At 40.1% G+C, this 20,635-nt stretch overlaps 1 protein-coding gene across 1 annotated transcript in view; it reads right to left on the reverse strand.

The window, feature by feature from the left end:
* mRpL9 (mitochondrial ribosomal protein L9) overlaps positions 1 to 20,635 on the reverse strand; it is a 231,776-nt gene that overhangs the window by 160,516 nt on the left and 50,625 nt on the right. The window lies entirely within an intron of this gene.

Below are 20,635 nucleotides of genomic sequence, written 5' to 3' on the forward strand. Positions count from 1 at the left end.
CAGACTCTGTCCCAGCGCAAAATCATGGCGTTGGTGTTTTGGGATAGGCATGGTGTTTTGTTGGTCGACTTCATGCAACGAGAAACCCCTATCAATGCAGAAGCATACTGCCAAACCCTGAGAAAGCTACGCAGAGCGATTCAAAACAAAAGACGCGGCATGCTGACAAAGGGAATTGTCCTTCTCCATGACAATGCAAGACCTCACACTGCAGGTCAGATCCGCGATTTATTGAACAGTTTTGGCTGGGAAGTTTTAGACCACCCACCCTACAGTCCTGATCTTGTGCCGAGTGATTACCATCTGTTCCTCCACCTCAAACATCACCTCAGTGGCAACCATTACAATGATGACGACGACGACGTGAAAACGGCAGTGAACTCTTGGTTATCGGAGCAGGTGGCAAGTTTCTATGAAGAGGGTATTTTAAAATTGGTTACGAGGTATGACAAGTGTTTGAACAAACTTGGCAACTATGTCGAAAAATAGAGTGAAGTATGTACTTTCTGAAAATAAATTTACTTTTTGGAAATAACCTTTCGTTGTGTACTTATTTACAAACGGACCTTACTTAAAAAACACGCCTCGTATATACAGCCTACGCAAGAAGACAGTACACATCCATCTGCCTCTGACAATAAGTCAGACTTAACATAGAATGATGTGGAACATACCTGGAAATACATCAAAACTGGAAAATCATCTAGTGCTGATGAAATTAGTGGAGAAATGAACAAAGCTATATGCTCTACTGGAAAACATTGATCTTTCATAAAATATGGAAAGAAGGTGAGATAACAGCTGATTGGGAAACGGGCATCATAATCATAAGAGGACATAGACACATACCTCAGCAGAGGCGAGTCCTCTTCCGCACATTCGGGCCAATAACAAGGAAGTAAGTAACGCAATTTAGATCATATATATTATTTCATCTTTCATCTCTCTTCACTTAGTTCTCTTTTAATTTCAGACAACAATATTAAATTCTACAACTAACTTTACTGCTCCAGCCCCATGTTGACTTGAAATCTGGAAGCGTTCATTCTTAAATGCAATTTAAAGGAATTTCTATCAAAGATCTTAAGGATCCTTTATCAAGAAATATTTTAAATCAAAGGTTTTTACTCGCATCAATGTTCATCTTATGATTTTATGAATACAAATGTTAGTTTTCACAAACTTTGTCTTTAATGAACAATTTACATAAATTTTATTGACTATATGACTTGAAACTTTAATAAAGTTTGCAAATATTTTATTTTAAATGTCCTGGTGTATGAAAGTGTATTTTAATTTGTCTTTCCAATCTATTAATGTCATTATTGTATCTGATATACTGTATTGTGTGAATCATTCTAGCTGATGATGTCCCTTAGGGGAAGAAACACATACTAGATTTAATAAATTATATATGTATTGAATAGGCAGACCATTTAAATATAATATTTACGTTTTTCTTAAATATTCGCTACTTGATTTTATAATTAATATGGGTGTTTATCAAAATGAAGTTGTTAAAGATTGTTACATGTAATACTTGCTTTAAGTTGCACCGATACAGGTAGGTCTTATGCGATGATGGGATAGGAAAGGGCTAGGAGTGGAAAGGAAGCGACCATGGCTTTAATTAAGGTACAGCCCCAGCATTTTGCCTGGTGTGAAAATGGGAAATCACCGAAAACCATCTTCAGGGCTGCTGACAGTGGGGTTCAAACCCACCATCTCCCAAATGCAAGCTCACAGCTGCATGACGCTAACCGCATGGCCACTTGCTTAGTTGTTATCTCAAATACCAATTCTATAGACAAGGAAATTACTTACAGAATTCAGACAGGTAATAACTTTTACAGAATAATTAAAGACCTAATAAGGAACAAGAAAATACAAATAAAATGTACGAGAGTCATATACGGAACCTATTACATACCGATGTTGATATACGGTTGTGAAACGTGCACCATGAGAAGTAAAGATATCAGCAGAAGCCAGGCAGCAGAAGTGAGATTTTCCATAGCATGATCACTAAGACACGGAGGAATAGAGTCTGTAATGAAAATATCTGAAAGCGGGCTCAAGTTGTAAGACAGAATCACCTCCAGTTGGAAAGAAAAAAATGCTTTTCTTGCTGCTTTGGAAGACGACCTGCACTTCACCTCTCTTCATATTTCCTTCACTACAAAAATAAATCTGGAATTAATGGTGAAATGACATTTTGGGTAAATATAATAGCAGATGATCCTCTGAAGAGCACAAATTTCAAAACATTTGAAGACTTTACGTCATATCCACAGAGTCTGAAAATATATCACGGGTCTTATTCTTTATAGCTTTTCTTCCACTGTAATGTCTACACATTTCAGCACATCATGAAAGACTAATTAAGGATATTGAAGACATTTAGAGTTACTACTGCCAAAGATTTGTAATTTGGAAACAACCTTCCTACAATGGAACAACTTCTGAAGGCAATCAGCAATCTGAAGTTAAACAAGGCAGTTGGCTGTGGAACAAATAAAGCAATTTGGATCAGCTACACTCCAGTGGTTACTTTCTTTGATGAACAACTGTACATTCAAGCCGAAGATTCCTAGGTTATGAAAGAGAGTTTGTGTAGTTGAAATTCTAAGATCTGGGAAGACTCCAGTTGTATCACACCTGTAAATTGCTGGAGAGAATGCTTCTCAACAGAATATCTGATTCTATTGATAACAAGCTGATCCTAACCGGGCATGCTTTCGACAAGTCAAGTCATGCTGTGGTCAAAGTCTGAACCTTACTCAGTCCATAGAAGATGGCTTTGAGGGCAAACGCGTTACTGGTGTAACCTGTATAGATCTGACTGCTGCTTACGACGCTCTTAATCATACCAAACTACTACATAAGATTTATGAACTGATTAAGGACTTCAGACCAACCTCACTGATAAGAACTTTCCTCAAGAATAGAAGGTTTTATATATCTCTTCTTGGGAAAAATAGTCATTGGTGCCTCTAGAAGAATGTACTGCCAAAAAGCAGCATCTGAGCACCATTGCTTTATAACATATATACCAATGACCGGCACAAAGCAGAAGATACTTGGTGATACATCTATGCTGATGATACTGCAGTAGTCACTCAAGGTGGTAGCTTTACAAAAGTAGAAAATACTTTCTCATTTGATTTGGAAGAACTTGGCACATTCTATCACAAAAATAACTTGAAGTCAAAACCAACCAAAACACAAGATTGTGCTTTCCACCTGCATTAAGAAAGAAGCTACGACGACACTGAACATCAAGTGACAAGGTCTAACACTCTTTCACAACTTTATACAAAAATATCTTACACTATTAAGAACATTACCAGATTGTCTTTACAAACAGTCTTAACGCTACTCCATGCAAAAATCTCCCCAACACTAACGTACGGTATAGAGTTGATTTGGGAAAAAACTATCTTTACCTGATTTAACTACACTGGAAAAAATAAAAGCAGCATACCTGAAAAGAGTGTTGGGAGTCTCGAGAACAGCATCTTCTTGTCTAGTTTACTGAAGTGTCAAGAGAACAATTCTATTTAGAAGATCTATGGCTGAATCTACCACTAGCTGCAACTAATCTAGCAGCTAAAATGATCCAGAGACGAAAACAAAAACGTACAGAAATACCTCAAAAGACTTCTATGCTACCGACGCAGTGATTAACAGGAAATGGATGAACGAAAACCAACCATTAAGATCTGTTTTGACAAGACTCGAAATTCATGGCTTTTGCCAAACTGTGTACTAATAAGGAATTTCATGAGCCAAATCTTGAGAGAGAGTTATTTTTATGTGGAAAATACTGTGACAAGTATTATATAACTGTCTGTAGCAAGAGAGTCAGATTGATAGTCGATTACAGTAAAGACTGAATTTCATAACTTGTACTTGCACATTTCTGTGCAATTTCAAATATATATATATCAAAATATCTTGCTGTCACACTCAAGAATTGGTTCAGTTTGTAAATGAGAAATTGAATTTAGCAAAAAAATCAGCTAAGGATAACATGCAAGGTGGTTGTTGGTATTGCAGTGTCCACAGAATGGTGTGCAGAATGGAAGAATGTGTACTTCCTGAGAGTACCGTGTGTTTGTGTAGTTCGATGAACTGAGAATCAATGTATGATACCAATATAAATGGTCCGTTATTGGACATTATAAATTTTCCAGCTAACTCATTCCTGGTTGCCAGCGTTTCGCCCCCGTGTGCTAGGTTGGGCTCATCAGTTGGTACCTAGCACACCTACCAAGATGCATGGCTAGTGCACACCATGGAGGCCACTGCGTAAGCTAATTGGAGTCACCGGCAGTGCCAATGCACTATGAGAGACTTCGTCTCTTTACCAAAAAATTGATGCCTGCTTGGCCACCAGATGATATAGATGTTGATTCCCATAGGGAATCTGAAATATTGTCCCGAATGAGTAAATTTATAATACCAATATAAATGGTCCGTTATTGGACATTATAAATTTTCCAGCTAACACATTCCTGGTTGCCAGTGTTTCATCCCGTGTGCTGGAAAATTTATATTGGTATTTTAAATTTACTCATTCGGGACAAATATTTCAGATTCCCTATGGGAATCAACATCTATATCATATGAACTGAGAATCGCCATGAGTCAGCGAGGGAAGCGCCGCTATCGTGAGTGAATTGTTGTATCCTCCTGCTGATGAATATTGTTGAGCTGTTGCTGTTTAGTTGGTCACTGCATGTGGCTGAATTACTGGACTGTCTCTGGAGTCGAACCAAGGAAGCCATCGTGTGTTGTGTAGCCAGTAGAGCCCTGTGTTCAAATCCAGCAGGCTACACACAGCTGCTATATGCGATGACTGGACTTGAGGAAGTGAAAGTAAGGATTAGTAAGGACTGGCCAGACCGCCTCCTGTGTCATAAGGAAGAGAGACTTGTAAATAGACAGCAATTAGTAAGTGTGGCCAATCATGGTTGATTAGAATTGTGTGTATATATGTGTGTACATTTATTACTTCATCCTGACAAATTACAGTAATAAAACAGATGGAGTTTCATTCGTAATAAATTGGTGTCAGTAGTTGGGATAGACCCTGTGTGTGTCATACATCATTGTAATCAGCATGAATCAGCGGACCAGACACTACAGGTTTCAACCGTCTTCGGGAGCATTCCAGAACATCGGTGTATAGTGAATACACACATATGTCTTTACGTTATCATCTTATGCTCATTACTATGAGCAAGCTAAGACTAGAGGCCACATGAAAATGGACCCTCAGCTAAATGCGCTCGTCAATATGATGAAGAAGATGGAGGAGAAGATGTTGGAAAGATTCAATAAGACTATTGAGAATCACCTGCGAATAGTCATCAGTGAACATCAGAGAGACTGGGATCGTCATCTTCCCCTGTTCCTCTCGTCGTACCGGTCTGCAGTGCATGAGGCCACTGGATGTACACCAGCACGGATGTTGTTTGGGAGAGAACTGCGCCTCACCCCAGTGGCTTCAGTGTTTGGCTGACCTGAGGACCATCCTGTCCCTTCTGACCAGTACTATCTTGATCTAGCATAGAAATTAGAGGGTAAAAACACCACTATCCAGAAGAGATTGAGAATACAGAGCAACTGAATGAAGACATGATACCACCAAAAAGCAGGTGCTACTGGATATCATGAAGAAGACCTGGGATGGCTGTATAACCGCATAAGAAAGAGAAGCTTGTCCTCCAAACTCCAGTCTCCGTGGGAAGGCCCTTACAGTGTTATCAAGAGGATAAATGACATCATCTATCGCATACAATGAAGCCCAAGAATCAAGATGAAGGTGGTGCATCTGGACCAACTGGTGCCTTACAGGAAAGCAGGTCAAGAAGGAGGGCAACGATATGTGCTCAAGCGAGTGTCAGCCTTGTCGCAACCCTTCAGTATTTCCTGAAAGGGATGATGACTAAGCCCGCTCAAGGACATGCTGCAGCTTTTCCTCTACTGTTCACTTTGTCTAGTTTCTCCACGCAATTTTTGGAAGGTACAATGGAAATGTTCCATCTCTAGCCGAACTCTGAATATTCCAGTAGCCCATTAACAGGATATAAATACAAGGCCACTGCGAGCGAGGTTGTTATTGGTGTCAGAGTGTCCAGAGAGTATGTGGACTGGAGACGGCATGTGGAACGGAAGACTGTGTACTTACTGATGTACTATGTGTTTGTGTAGTTCAGTGAAATGAGGATCGATGTGAGTCAGAGAGGGAAGCTGCTATTGAGAGTATGAGGGTAACTGGACCTGTGTTAATATTTGCTGTTATGAGTATTGTTCTGCTGTTGAATACTGTTGAACTGTTGCTGTTTAGTTGTTCGCTGCATGTGACTATATGAATTACTGGACTATCCCTGGTGTCCAACCAAGGAGCAGTCATCATGTGTTATGTAGCCCATAGTCCTGTGTTCAAATCCAGTGTTTACACACAGGTGCTGTATGAGGTGACTGGACTAGAGGAAGTGAAAGTAAGGATTAGCTGGCCCCGGGTAACAGTAACAGGCCAAACCGCCTGCTGTGCCATAAGGAAGAAAGACGTGTAAATAGACAGCAATTAGTAAGTTTGGCCATACATAGCTGATTAAAATTGTGTATGTATATGTCTGTATACATTTATTATGTCATCCTGAAATAAATTAGAGTGATAAAACTGACACGGTTTTACAATATGTATACTGGGTGGTCCACCAGCACATTGCGATCCGGTTTTATGCACCCTGCCACTTTTACAACAAAACTGAAATACATCGGACTCTCTCCCTACACCGGAGTGATTTAATGAGATGTGTGATTACGGGCTAGAAGACAGCAGAAATTGTGAGCGCCACTATTAATTCATTAGGGGAACTTTGAATGAACCTGTAAAACGAGCACAGATACGAAGAATACGCATTCTCCAACAGGAGACCAGGAGCAGGTACTGGGCTGTATAGGCTGGGGCCTGCACACCGCATGTCAAGCCCCGCAGTAGCTCACATGGCAAGGGCGCGGTGGGAGATGTGGTAGTGGACAGTGCTAAAAAGCTTGAATACAACACACAAGTATTGGTTTACTGCCAATTGCCTGGGATATAGTAAGGTTGCATGGTTGACAGCTTCCACAGACTGATTTGTTTATTTGGTCCTGTGAAGGGTCATATGTATCATGGCATAGGGTATAGAGCTGGAATGGACGAGGATGAGGAGGTGATCGTGTGTGGCTAGGACAAAGGCAACTAGTTAGCTAAGTCATGCACTTTCCAAACTTCGTAGATCACAGGTAGGGCAAAGTGTGCCCCATTGGAACGATAACAACATGCGATGGCAAGTCACAATACAAGGCAAAGTTTATTCACTGCCTCGTGATGTATTCCAGCGATGAGTATGTGGATATGTTACTCATCTACGGGGAAGCTAGACAGAATGCATGTCAGGCACACTGTCTATCAAAAACACTATCCAGATAGACAACAACCGACAGGCATGACATTTCCAAGTGTGGAAAGATATCTACGGTTTACTGCGTCCCTGGGAAGGACACGGCCTGTTTGAAAGCATCCCATGAGGTCTGCTCACATTGAAGAGGTTGTGGTGGATGCTATCCGGCATAACCCTCATGCTAGCACACAGACCATTGCACAGAAGATGAACATCAGCTGGGTGTCTGTTATGCAGATACTGCATACCCAGCGGTTTCACTGTACCACCTGCGCTTACATTAGGACCACCAGGGTCATGATTTCGAAGCCCAAGTGGTGTTCTGTCAATGGACCCTACAGCATGTGGACACCGATCTTGCATTTTAGCAACCATCGTATTTGCAGACAAAGCGCAGTTCCTCAGCAATGAAACTGTTAATCATCATAATACGTATGCATTACTGAAGTATGGATAATCTACATTGGGTATGACAGGCAGCTTTTCAGATGCACCAGGGTGTGAGCGTATGGTGTGGCACCAGGAGTGATTCCCTCATTCGTCCCCATTTCCTGGAGGGACCTCTGACAGGAGAACGTTATCTGTGGTTTCTCCAAGATGAACTACCACTGTTCTTGGAATATGTGACCACTGCAGGATGTGGTTTTAACATGACGGAACTTCACTGCACAAGGCAGTGGTCGGTCGTCCGGAACCATCTCCACGCGACGTATCCTAATAAATGGATAGGAATGAAAGGACCTGTCCCCTAGCCTGACAGATCACCTGATAATACGCCCCTGGCCATGTAAAACAACTGGTGTATGCATAGGAGCCGGCCAATCCTGGTCATCGTAGACAGACCATCTGTTACATCTGAGATGTTGCAATGTGCCAGACGGTCCTTACAACATCGCACGCAGCTCTGCATCGACCATGGGGGTTGTCACTTTGAGCAAGATGCAACCCTGCTACATCCCAGACTACTGGCTGTAAAACAAAAACAAAAAACCTTGCATGGGATTCAAACCTCCTAAGCCTCTAGCACTGTTACTTTGAGATCTCCGACCGTGCCCCCATTAAGTGAGCTATTGTGAGGCTTGACATGTAGCAGGCAGTTCCCAGCCTATACAATACCTGTTCCTGGTCTGCGTGTTCACCTCCTGTTTTAAGGTGCATGTTCTTCATATCAGTGCTAGATTTACGGGTTCGTTCGGGGTACTCACAATAACTTAATAGTGGCGCTCATGATTCCTGCTGGTTTTTAGCCCGTAACACCCTAAACTCTGGTTTAGGGTGAGGGTCAGAGAAATATTAATGTTCATTTAATTCCACCTATTCAATACATAAAGAGTGATTTGAATTAAATCTTATGAAGTAAATTATAGGGACATGTTTTGCCCTTTTTTTAAGGGCATCTTCAACATACCTGCCAACTTTACAAAACCAAAAATCAGGAGATTTGGATATGAAAATCAGGAAAAATCAGGAGATACAACTGGTCAAAACTGCTTATTCTACATGTCTTGCGCAATACAGGAGTACTACTGGTACACTAACACCTATTGTCTCAAAACACGACTGTTGCTATACGAGGCTACAAGGTTAAAAATTACACACCTCTATTCCCTCACAGGAAGTATGTGAGTGAGGTGATCGACCTCTGATAACTCCTCACGCGATTATGCACAGCACTATGTTATTTTAGTAGGTAAGGGTGTATTCTGCCCGAAGGCAGGTCCGAACCTCCACAGAGGTATGCCTGAGTCGGAGTTTAAGTATGGTAGGGTGGCTAGTTCCTTTCCGCTCCTCCATTCCTTTACCCCCCACCAACAGCACGTGGCAACCAATCCAAATCTTGACCACACCCAATGTTGCTTAACTTCGAAAATCTCATGGGATCCAGTGTTTCAACACGACTACGGCCGTTGGCTATGTTATTTTTATCAAGTAATACATTAAAATTCGCCAGAATTGTCTCTGACTGGCTACTAAAATCTCTAGGAAAGTCACTAGTCACTATCCTTGAAATTCTGTCACTAAGTTATGTAAAAAGACCCCAAACCTAGCGACTAATCCCTAGAATAGACTAGACTGATGTGAACGTACACGAACAGAGTACACGAGAACGAGAGATTGACAATCGATATACGCGTCGCGATATACAGGTTTCAATAAACATCGCACATTCGGGCGCATTTCTCGTGCTAATAAACGTCGATATTTCATCTGAAAGCGGCAGTGAGCGAAGGAATTCTGGCCACTTGCGTACAAAGCTGAAATGCCGAGATTTGAAAACAAATTTTTTAAGTTCACAAAAAGGAAAGAAAAAAAAGCTAAAATCAGGAGAAACAATAGAATAATTGGGTGGCGGGAAAAGCTGTCGAAAATCGGGAGTCTCCCGCCTAAAATCGGGAAAGTTGGCAGGTACGAAAGCCTTAATTTCAAACCTGAAAGATAATAAATCTGGATCCTGATTGCTCTTATTGTAGTTTTTTAAGAATAAATTACAAATTATAAAAGTGAGGATGATGTAGGCACATGCGTCAAAAAATGAGTGAGAAGGATGACAATAGTTAAGATATTCTTATGAAAAAGCCTTTCAAACAGTCCTAATTTATATACTTTTATGAATGTCCTTGTCTAAAAATGTGGTAACAAGTTGTATATTAGCAGTTCTACAAGAAAACAATCACTACTGTGTCGAATCTTGTTAATCTGAGCCCTGTATTGGTTGAGGGCGTAAGAAATAAGTTTGGAGCCTAAACAGTTCAATCTTTAGAATAATGATGAAGAAAAATGTTACTAATTACTCCAAGTGGAGTTTAAATAAAAATTTTAAAGCTAGTTTGTAGTTAATCTTTTGTGATGAGACAATTCTGTCGCCCTCCCAAATTACGCTGTAGGAGCGAGGGAAATGCTTGATAATAAGTAGCCACAACTATAATGTTCTATGAGAACACAGTTAATTCCACTAAAAGGTGCCCTGTAAAGGTTGAGGGCATAAGAAATCAATTTAGAGCTTAAACAGTTCGATCTTTAGAATAATGACGAAGAAAAGTATTTCTGATCACTCTAAGTGGGGTTTAAAACAAAATTTAAAGTTGTTAGTTTGTTGCTTATCTCGTGTGATAAGATAAGTCTGCAGTCTTCTTAAAGCACGTACGAGTGAGGAAGAGTCCTCGATGGTAAGGAGCGGTGTTTATATTAGCTGGAAGGTGTGACTATGGTTTCTTATATAGAGAGTCGAAAGGGAAATGTGGTTTAAAGTTTGTAACAAGAGGAGATTTACGTATTAAGGAATGAAAGTGAAGGAAAGGAGAGTTCAAAGAAAAAAAACGGTGTGTGTAAATTCACATACCCCTTTATCAATTATGATGTTAATTGTTTAACGTGAAGGTGAGTTAAAGAAAAACATTGTATGTAATTCCATTTATCTATTTGACTGTTATAGTGTTAATCAGTTGCTATGGTAGCGTTGAAATGACTGACACTTGTGCTTCTGGCATTATAATGATGTGAGATTAGGGGAGGCAGCTGTGGTGGAGGTGGGGGATTAGGCGGGGTGTTAAGTTAATGTGTTATTGGTTGCGGTGGGTTTCCGGGGACGGACAGGGTAGTTGTGTTTTTTTAAAATAGTAGGGGCTCTGGAAGAAGATAATTTAAGATTATTTAGAATGTTGTATTGTTTTATATTTAGTGATTGCAATAATTTTGGTAATATTTTGTATAATGGGTTTTTTTACTTCAATTATATCATTGAGGTTTAGATTTTTGTTATAGTACTGGTCTAAAAATATGTAGATGTTTTCTAATTCATTCATCAATTTCCCTTTACCTACTTTTTTAATAATTGTGAATTCTTGATCTATAGTAGTGAAAAGATGTCCTGTTTCTTTCATATGGAAACTCATAGCTGAAAACTTGTTGTGTTTGATGGCATTAAAATGTTCCAAGTACCTAGTGTGAAAACTTTGGCCTGTTTGTCCAATGTACGAGGTGCCTCATTGCGTGCAAGCGAGCCTGTATATGCCTGAACCTGAATAAATGTTGCTGTTTGAATTGACTGTGTTGTGATTGAAAAACAATTTCTGGTTAGTGTTGGTTGATCTAAGGGCTATGCATGTGTTTTGGTTTTTTATGGGGTTCGAGACCTTACACTTACAACAATCCAGACATTTACCAGGAAGAATTAACTGTGTTCTCATACAACTTTATAGTTGTGGCTACTTATTATCAAGCATTTCCCTCGCTCCTACAACGTAATTTGGGAGGGCGGCAGAATTGTCTCATCACAAAAGATTAACTACAAACTAGCTTTAAAAATTTTATTTAAACTCCACTTGGAGTAATCAGTAACATTTTTCTTTGTCATTATTCTAAAGATTGAACTGTTAAGGCTCCAAACTTATTTCTTACGCCCTCAACCAATACAGGGCGCAGTTTAACAAGATTCGACGCAGCAATAATTGTTTTCTTGTAGAATTGCTAATATGCAACTTATCACATTTTTAGACAAGGACATTCATAAAAGTATATAAATTAGGACTGTTTGTAAGGCTTTATAAAGGCTTTTTCATAAGAATATCTTAACTATTGTCACCCCTCTCGCTCATTTTTTGACGCATGTACCTACATCACCCTCACTTTTATAATTTGTCATTTATTCTTAAAAACTACAATAAGAGCAATCAGGATTCTGATTTCTTATCTTTCAGGTTTGAGATTAAGGCTGAAGACACCGTTAAGAAAAAGGGCAAAACAGGTCCCTATAATTTACTTCATAAGATTTAATTCTTAATTAAAATCACTCTTTATGTATGGAATAGGTGGAATTAAATAAACATTAATATTTCTTTGACTTTAATGTACAATTCAATACAGAACAAAATATGAGAATTCTAACATGTTAGGGTAAGGGTGATACAGATGTTGATTCCCATAGGGAACCTGAAATATTTGTCCCGAATGAGTAAATTTATAATACCAATACAAATGGTCCGTTATTGGACATTATAAAATTTCCAGTTAACTCATTCCTGGTTGCCAGCGTTTCACCCCCAAGTAGCCTATGCAGTGGCCTGCATGGTATGCACTAGCCAGCATCTTAGTGGGTGTGCTAGGTATCAACTGATGAGCTCAACCTAGCACACAGGGGCGAAACGCTGGCAATCAGCAATGAGTTAGCTGGAAAATTTATAATGTCCAATAACGGACCATTTATATTGGTATTATAAATTTACTCATTCGGGACAAATATTTCAGGTTCCCTACGGGAATCAACATCTATATCATCTGATGGCCAAGCAGGCATCAATTTTTTGGTAAAGAGACAAAGTCTCTCATAGTGCATTGGCGCTGCCCGTAGCTCCAAGTAGCCTACACAGTGGCCTCCACAGTATGCACTAGCCAGCGTCTTGGTGGGTGTGCTAGGTACCAACTGATGAGCCAAACCTAGCACACGGGGGCGATATGATGGCAACCAGGAATGAGTTATTTGGAAAATTTATGATGTCCAATAATGTACCATTTATATTGGTATTAGGGTGAGGGCCCGATGCATTTCAGAACTGTAATAAACTCGGCGGGTTATATAGAACTAGATTGCAAGGGGCAGGTGAAACACCCAGTAGATACTTCAAAGCAGAAACAGGTTCCAGGAAGGACATTCCAGGGATCATTAATGAACAAGGGGAATGTATATGTAAGGACTTACAAAAGACAGAAGTATTCAGTCAGCGGTATGTAAAGGTAATTAGATAGAAAGTCCGACTCGTTGGCTGAATGGTCAGCGTACTGGCCTTTGGTTCAGAGGGTCCCAGGTTCGATTCCCAGCCGGGTCGGGGATTTTAATCTTGATTGGTTAATTCAAATGGCTCGGGGGCTCGGTGTTTGTGCTGTTCCCAACATCCCTGCAACTCACACACCACACATAACACTATCCTCCACCACAATAACACACAGTTACCTACACATGGCAGATGCCACCCACCCTCATCGGACGGTCTGCCTTACAAGGGCTGCACTCAGCTAGAAATAGCCACACGAAATTATATATATTGGATATAAAGATAATGTCCAGAATGAGGAGGAAATTAATAGTGACATATTACTGATATTTACTTATTATAATAAATACATTTACAAAAAGATACAAAAGTTGAAAGCTAGAAAATCAGCTGGGATTGATAAGATTTCTGTTTGCTAGGGGCTTTACGTCGCACCGACACAGATAGGTCTTATGGCGACGATGGGATAGGAAAGGCCTAGGAGTTGGAAGGAAGCGGCCGTGGCCTTGTTTAAGGTACAGCCCCAGCATTTGCCTGGTGTGAAAATGGGAAACCACGGAAAGATAAGATTTCTGGGGATATAATTAAAGGCTATGGGTTGGGATGTAGTGTCATATCTAAAAAAAAAAAAAAAAAAGGGGGTGTGGGTTGTAGTAGGGATGTAAAGGATAGGGCATATACGTTGCTGGTAAGACCCCAATTAGAGAATGGTTCCAGTGTATGGGATCCACACTAGGACAACCTGATACGAGAACTGGAAAAGATTCAAAGGAAGGCAGCACAATTTTTTTCTGGATGTTTTCTGACAAAGGAGTAGTGTTACTAAAATGTTGCACACTTTGGGCTGGGAAGACTCCTGTAAGGAGATGAGATGCTCGACTATGTGGTATATTCTTGATAAATAAGTTTCATTTTCGTGTTCATTCATTAGTATCCTTCGATGTGAAGAACATGTATACCAACATACCCATTAAGGATATTATATCCATTATAGAGAATAATCTTAAAACAGTACAGCAAATTGAGCATAACTGTGATAGAAAAATTCCTACTTATTCAATTCATTTTCAATAATAATTATTTCATTTTTGGTGGTACTACATACCGACAAAATGGGTTCCCCAGCATCCGGCATTTTGGCAGACATCTTTTCAGATCACACTGAACATTCAAATATTGGCAAAATATATTGTATATATTTCCGGGTGAGGTATGTGGACGATGCGTTTGCTATTATTGATGAACAACAAACCAACAATGACTCAATTCTTGAAGTATTAAATAATTTTAGCCCTTATATACAATTTGCTATGGAGACAGGACAGAAACGTAAATTGAATTACTTGGATCTCACTATAAACAGGAACGATGATCATCTGTCATTTAAGATATACAGAAAACCTACACAAACTAGCAACGCGATAAGACATAGTTCAGTAGATCCTACCTTGTACAAACGTGCACCCTTTTATAGCATGATATATAGAACTTTTAATATTCCTCTCTCATATTCGGATCTTAAAGAAGAACTAGATACTATTCATTTAATTGCTAAAAGGAATAGATATAGCAGAGATTTTGTTAATAAATTAACTTTCAAAGTAAAACACAAGTTAAAATAAAGTTTAATCAGGGAAACTAAACACAAAAGAGATTATGCAACATTCACCAATAATAATCAAAATATTCATCGAATCACCAGTTTTTAAAAAGTGTGATTAAAAGATAGCTTTCAGAACAACTAACAATAATTCTGCACATTTTCATAACTGAAATTTGATCAATAAAAACAACAGATTTAATAATTTTGGGGTCTATAGACTGCAATGTCCTACACATCCAGCAAGTTACATTGGGCAAACAGGAAGAAATTTTAATGTAAGATACAGTATACTGAGCATATAAATGCAATAAGACAATCGTTTCTCAGTTATGAGGCAACACATGACGGATTCCAGTCATACCTTTTCTGATATTAGTGAAGCTTTAAAAACATTGAAAAAGATACATAAGGGGTCCCTACTCAATACTACAGAAGACTTTTTCACATTTCTGGACCAAAAAAAAAATTCGAATCATAATTTAAATGAACCACTAGATAAAGTTAATATTTTGTATGAAATGGTTTACCCTTTCTTCATGAGAACATATATCAAAAGAATATTGATCTTCATCGTACGTTCACACTTGCAAACCCCTCAAGCCTCCCCTCCAAGTCCAAACAAAGCTCCTCCTTCCCCTACACCCTCACCAGACTCACAGAGATACAAGCTCCACCTCAAAACAAACAAGCAGAGTACAGCTAACACTTCCAGTGGTAGGATAACACAAGCAAGGACGGGAATAAGTACGGTCAAATAGCTTCTACATTTAGTGCTATGATCTTTTATGAAGGCTCACTTTCATTTTTCTTCTTTTTTCTTTACAGACAACACATCTTTTCAACACCACAAGTTGTATAATAGACATAAAACATCACAAGCTTACTGGTTCTCTACACGTAATATCACAATAACAAGCAATAATCACCTTAAAGGATGTTCCCTTCCAAAATGCCACTATATTACTAAGATTTGACAGAGCTTTATAAACAAGGTCCATTTGACATTAGTTTAATATATACCAGAAAAGACAAATATATCCACAGTTCACAGAAGTGTTAAGAGTTCTACAAGAAAGAATTTGTCATATTGCAGCATAACTTATTTATTCGGTTACTTTCAATATGAGTTTTCAAATCAGACACACTTTTATAAATGTAAATAAGAGGAAATTGTGGAATAATTTTCCATAACCATGACGGTTTGATATTACGTAACGAAGTTCTTGATTTTTAATATATGAGCTGAAGATGACTGCATGATGAGCTGAAACTGGTCCTCTAGTGTAATAAAACAAGTTCAGTACATAACAAGTATTGACATGGTGGAACATCTTTTTAAGATAATTTTTTTTTTTTTTTTTTTTTTTTTTAGAAGTTACTTTATGACACAGATAGGTCTTATGGCGACAACGGGACAGGAAAGGGCTAGGAGTTGGAAGGAAGTGGCCGTGGCCTAAATTAAAGTACAGCCCCAACATTTGCCTGGTGTGAAAATGGGAAACCACGGAAAACCATCTTCAGGGCTGCCGACAGTGGGATTCAAACTCACTATCTCCCAAATACTGATACTGGCCGCACTTAAGCGACTGCAACTATCAAGCTCAGTTTTAAGGTAGTTTTGAAGTATGAGGTATGTTTAAAGCTGTCAGTGGAGAGATGATGTGGAATGATATTAGTAGATGAATAAGCTTGAGCGGAGCTGTTAAAAGTAGGAAAGATCGTAATATGAAGATAATGTTGGATTTCAAGAGGACAAATGGGGCAATATTCATTTACAGGAAAATGAAGGGACTGGAATACATTACACTGGTCGACAATGAATTTGTTACAGAAACAAATTCAGGTGTTTCTTATGTATTTTCATCTGCTGATTCCAAAAATGAAGTCAGAAATTTCTATCACCCACCGTTTTTTTGTAATCTTGAAAATAATGTTCTTCCTGTCTATTAGCATTGGAGATATATAGGTTGCTGATTAGAAGGAGTATTTTACATTTAAATTTAATTTCATTTTGTCAACAGTGGACTTACAATGTTTGGTGATTGTTGCCTTGAATTCATGAGTTACAACAATTATATTGTCGCTGCCGGGACAAAACCTCCTGTGTGAAATATTTTAGCTTAGAACTTTGACCGGTAAGGTTCTGTCATCTAAGGTGCAATATTGTGTGCATATTGTCAAGGCATTCTCGCTCTTCATAATGTATGTGCTGCAGGTCAGCATATCTCCAAAAATATTATCACATAGGAAGTTTTGTCCCAGCAACGACGATATTCTCCAACAAAACAATGATTTTAAGGTAAAGTTTGCAGATGTAACGGAATGTGTTGTTGCAATGTACTTTAAATTGCTAACTAGCATATTCTAAATGGGTCTAGTACACCAAGAGGTGGGTTAGTTCTATCTAGGCTATTTTGAGGGTTGTCTAAAATCAAAGAGAATAGTTGCAATGTGTTTCTTAAAGGGAGGTCTTAAATCCTACTCACGTGTTACAGTTCATACTGAGTTATTTCCGCAATAAAGGTTTTCTTCTATGAGAGAAATAAATTCAAAAAGAGAGAAATTGGTGCAGCTTGAAATATATTTAACTGCCAGTAATCAAACAAACATTTCTTTTATAGAGACATCAATTGATGTAAATGAGGACAGTAATGATAGTGACAGCTGCAGTGATTTTGGTTGCGAAACTTCTTCTCCGACTACAAATGATGATGAAGGACCGAGTTCAAGACTTTAACATGAATCCTTGAAAGTGATGCAACAAGCCTGTCTCTGTGCACATCATCTCTCTCTCTCTATTTTACTTTACGTCTACACCGACACAGATAGGTCTTATGGCGACGATGGGATAGGAAAGGCCTAGGAATGGGAAGGAAGCAGCCGTGGCCTTAATTAAGGTACAGCCCCAGCATTTGCCTGGTGTGAAAATGGGAAACTACGGAAAACCATCTTCAGGGCTGCTGACAATGGGATTTGAACCCACTATCTCCCAGATAGTGTACGTCATCGACTTGCTACATTACCAGTCCACAACACAAACATACAGGACCCACTATCAGCAATGCTTATGAAGAAACAGCTATGAACATTCAACAGCACTTCTCTTGGTAACGTCAGGAAGGAGCAGGTGGAAAAGGAAAGGAAAAGTAAAATGTAACTTAAATACAAAATACTGTAGGAGTGTGTAAATACGTAATGCATTCATACATTCCTACAATACGGCTCAGCAATGTTCTTTTTCCTTTAAAGGTAAGAATAGGACTATGAACATAATGAAAATTTTTCTGATGAACTGCATCGATATGTAGCTGGGATGCATGACCACTCTTAAGGAAAATAATGGATAGGAAGAGCGATTCAACAACAATAAAAGTGTTTTAATTTAATCCACCTATTCAATACTTTTATTTTCACTTATAGTGGTTACATAAATAAGTGAAAATAAAAGTATTGAATAGGTGGATTAAATTAAAACACCTTTATTGTTGTTGAACTGTAAATTTTCAATACGGACCAAAAATGAGATTTATAACATGTAATAGGAAGAGCGATGTCACATATACGGTTTTGTTTCTGCAGCAACGAAATGTTCCCTGTTACCTCCATTAACATACACTGACTGACAGTGACAATGCAACACCAAGGAGGAGTGGTTCGAAAGGAATGAAAGTTGGGGAAAAAACAGAGACGGCACTGATGAATAATTGATGTTTACTTCAAACCGATATGCAGGTTACACAATGCGCACGGCATCGACTCAGTAGGATGTAGGACCACCGCGAGCGGCGATGCACGCAGAAACACGTCGAGGTACAGAGTCAATAAGAGTGCGGATGGTGTCCTGAGGGATGGTTCTCCATTCTCTGTCAACCATTTGCCACAGTTGGTCGTCCGTACGAGGCTGGGGCAGAGTTTGCAAACGGCGTCCAATGAGATCCCACACGTGTTCGATTGGTGAGAGATCCGGAGAGTACGCTGGCCACGGAAGCATCTGTACACCTCGTAGAGCCTGTTGGGAGATGCGAGCAGTGTGTGGGCGGGCATTATCCTGCTGAAACAGAGCATTGGGCAGCCCCTGAAGGTACGGGAGTGCCACCGGCCGCAGCGCATGCTGCACGTAGCGGTGGGCATTTAACGTGCCTTGAATACGCACTAGAGGTGACGTGGAATCATACGCAATAGCGCCCCAAACCATGATGCCGCGTTGTCTAGCGGTAGGGCGCTCCACAGTTACTGCCGGATTTGACCTTTCTCCACGCCGACGCCACACTCGTCTGCGGTGACTATCACTGACAGAACAGAAGCGTGACTCATCAGAGAACATGACGTTCCGCCATTCCCTCATCCAAGTCGCTCTAGCCCGGCACCATGCCAGGCGTGCACGTCTATGCTGTGGAGTCAATGGTAGTCTTCTGAGCGGGCGCCGGGAGTGCAGGCCTCCTTCAACCAATCGACGGGAAATTGTTCTGGTCGATATTGGAACAGCCAGGGTGTCTTGCACATGCTGAAGAATGGCGGTTGACGTGGCGTGCGGGGCTGCCACCGCTTGGCGGCGGATGCGCCGATCCTCGCGTGCTGACGTCACTCGGGCTGCGCCTGGACCCCTCGCACGTGCCACATGTCCCTGCGCCAACCATCTTCGCCACAGGTGCTGCACCGTGGACACATCCCTATGGGTATCGGCTGCGATTTGACGAAGCGACCAACCTGCCCTTCTCAGCCCGATCACCATACCCCTCGTAAAGTCGTCTGTCTGCTGGAAATGCCTCCGTTGACGGCGGCCTGGCATTCTTAGCTATACACGTGTCCTGTGGCACACGACAACACGTTCTACAATGACTGTCGGCTGAGAAATCACGGTACGAAGTGGGCCATTCGCCAACGCCGTGTCCCATTTATCGTTCGCTACGTGCGCAGCACAGCGGCGCATTTCACATCATGAGCATACCTCAGTGACGTCAGTCTACCCTGCAATTGGCATAAAGTTCTGACCACTCCTTCTTGGTGTTGCATTTGCTCTGTCAGTCAGTGTATTTGGGCACTTGTGATGAGACATTCTTATACTAAATCTGGTAATGGTCATCTTCAGCAGCCGAACGATACCATTATCAGCCCCTCTTGATACAAATTATGTAGAAACAAGATAGAATTCTGACCATCCATAGATTGAAGATATCAGTGATAAAAGGGAAGAACCATGAAGGCTCATAAGCCAACTCTGTTGGGATTAGAAGGGAAGGAAAGATGAGAGAAGCTGCCTGGCACAAGTGGAAAAAATATCAGACTCAGCTAGGGCTGTGTAGTCACCACTGTACATTTGCAAGTAAGCTCCTAGGGACTTGACTCAGTGTGTCTATGAAATGTTTAAGCTGGGACATGCTCTGAGCTATACAACGAACTGGTATGCAATTTTAAATGTCCACAGCAGAAAAAGCGACAGAGGATAATAATCTTGTGTCTCTTCAACAGTGAAACATATGACAAAGGAAGTACTGTATAATGATGAATCAATTCACAAAGTTTTGAAGAATATCTATAGGTCTAGAAGAGCAGTATGGTAGGAGATTCTTGGTAAGAGGAGGGAGATAGTTATGGAATTCTTGGAGTAGAAAATGTGATGAACTGCACACTTAGGGCTATCTCACACTGCACAAAATCAATAATTAATCGTCAACAACTGTAGACAATCATCAACCACTTAACCAACTGCAGTACACAACTGGTTACCACACCTAACTGTGACAAACATAGTGGGAAAATCTTTCATTACTAGATTTGAAAAAGGAAAGCAAACAGGAATTGGGAAA

The sequence above is a fragment of the Anabrus simplex genome, chromosome 1 (genome assembly GCF_040414725.1).
Source record: "Anabrus simplex isolate iqAnaSimp1 chromosome 1, ASM4041472v1, whole genome shotgun sequence".
In the NCBI taxonomy this organism is placed as follows: domain Eukaryota; kingdom Metazoa; phylum Arthropoda; class Insecta; order Orthoptera; family Tettigoniidae; genus Anabrus; species Anabrus simplex.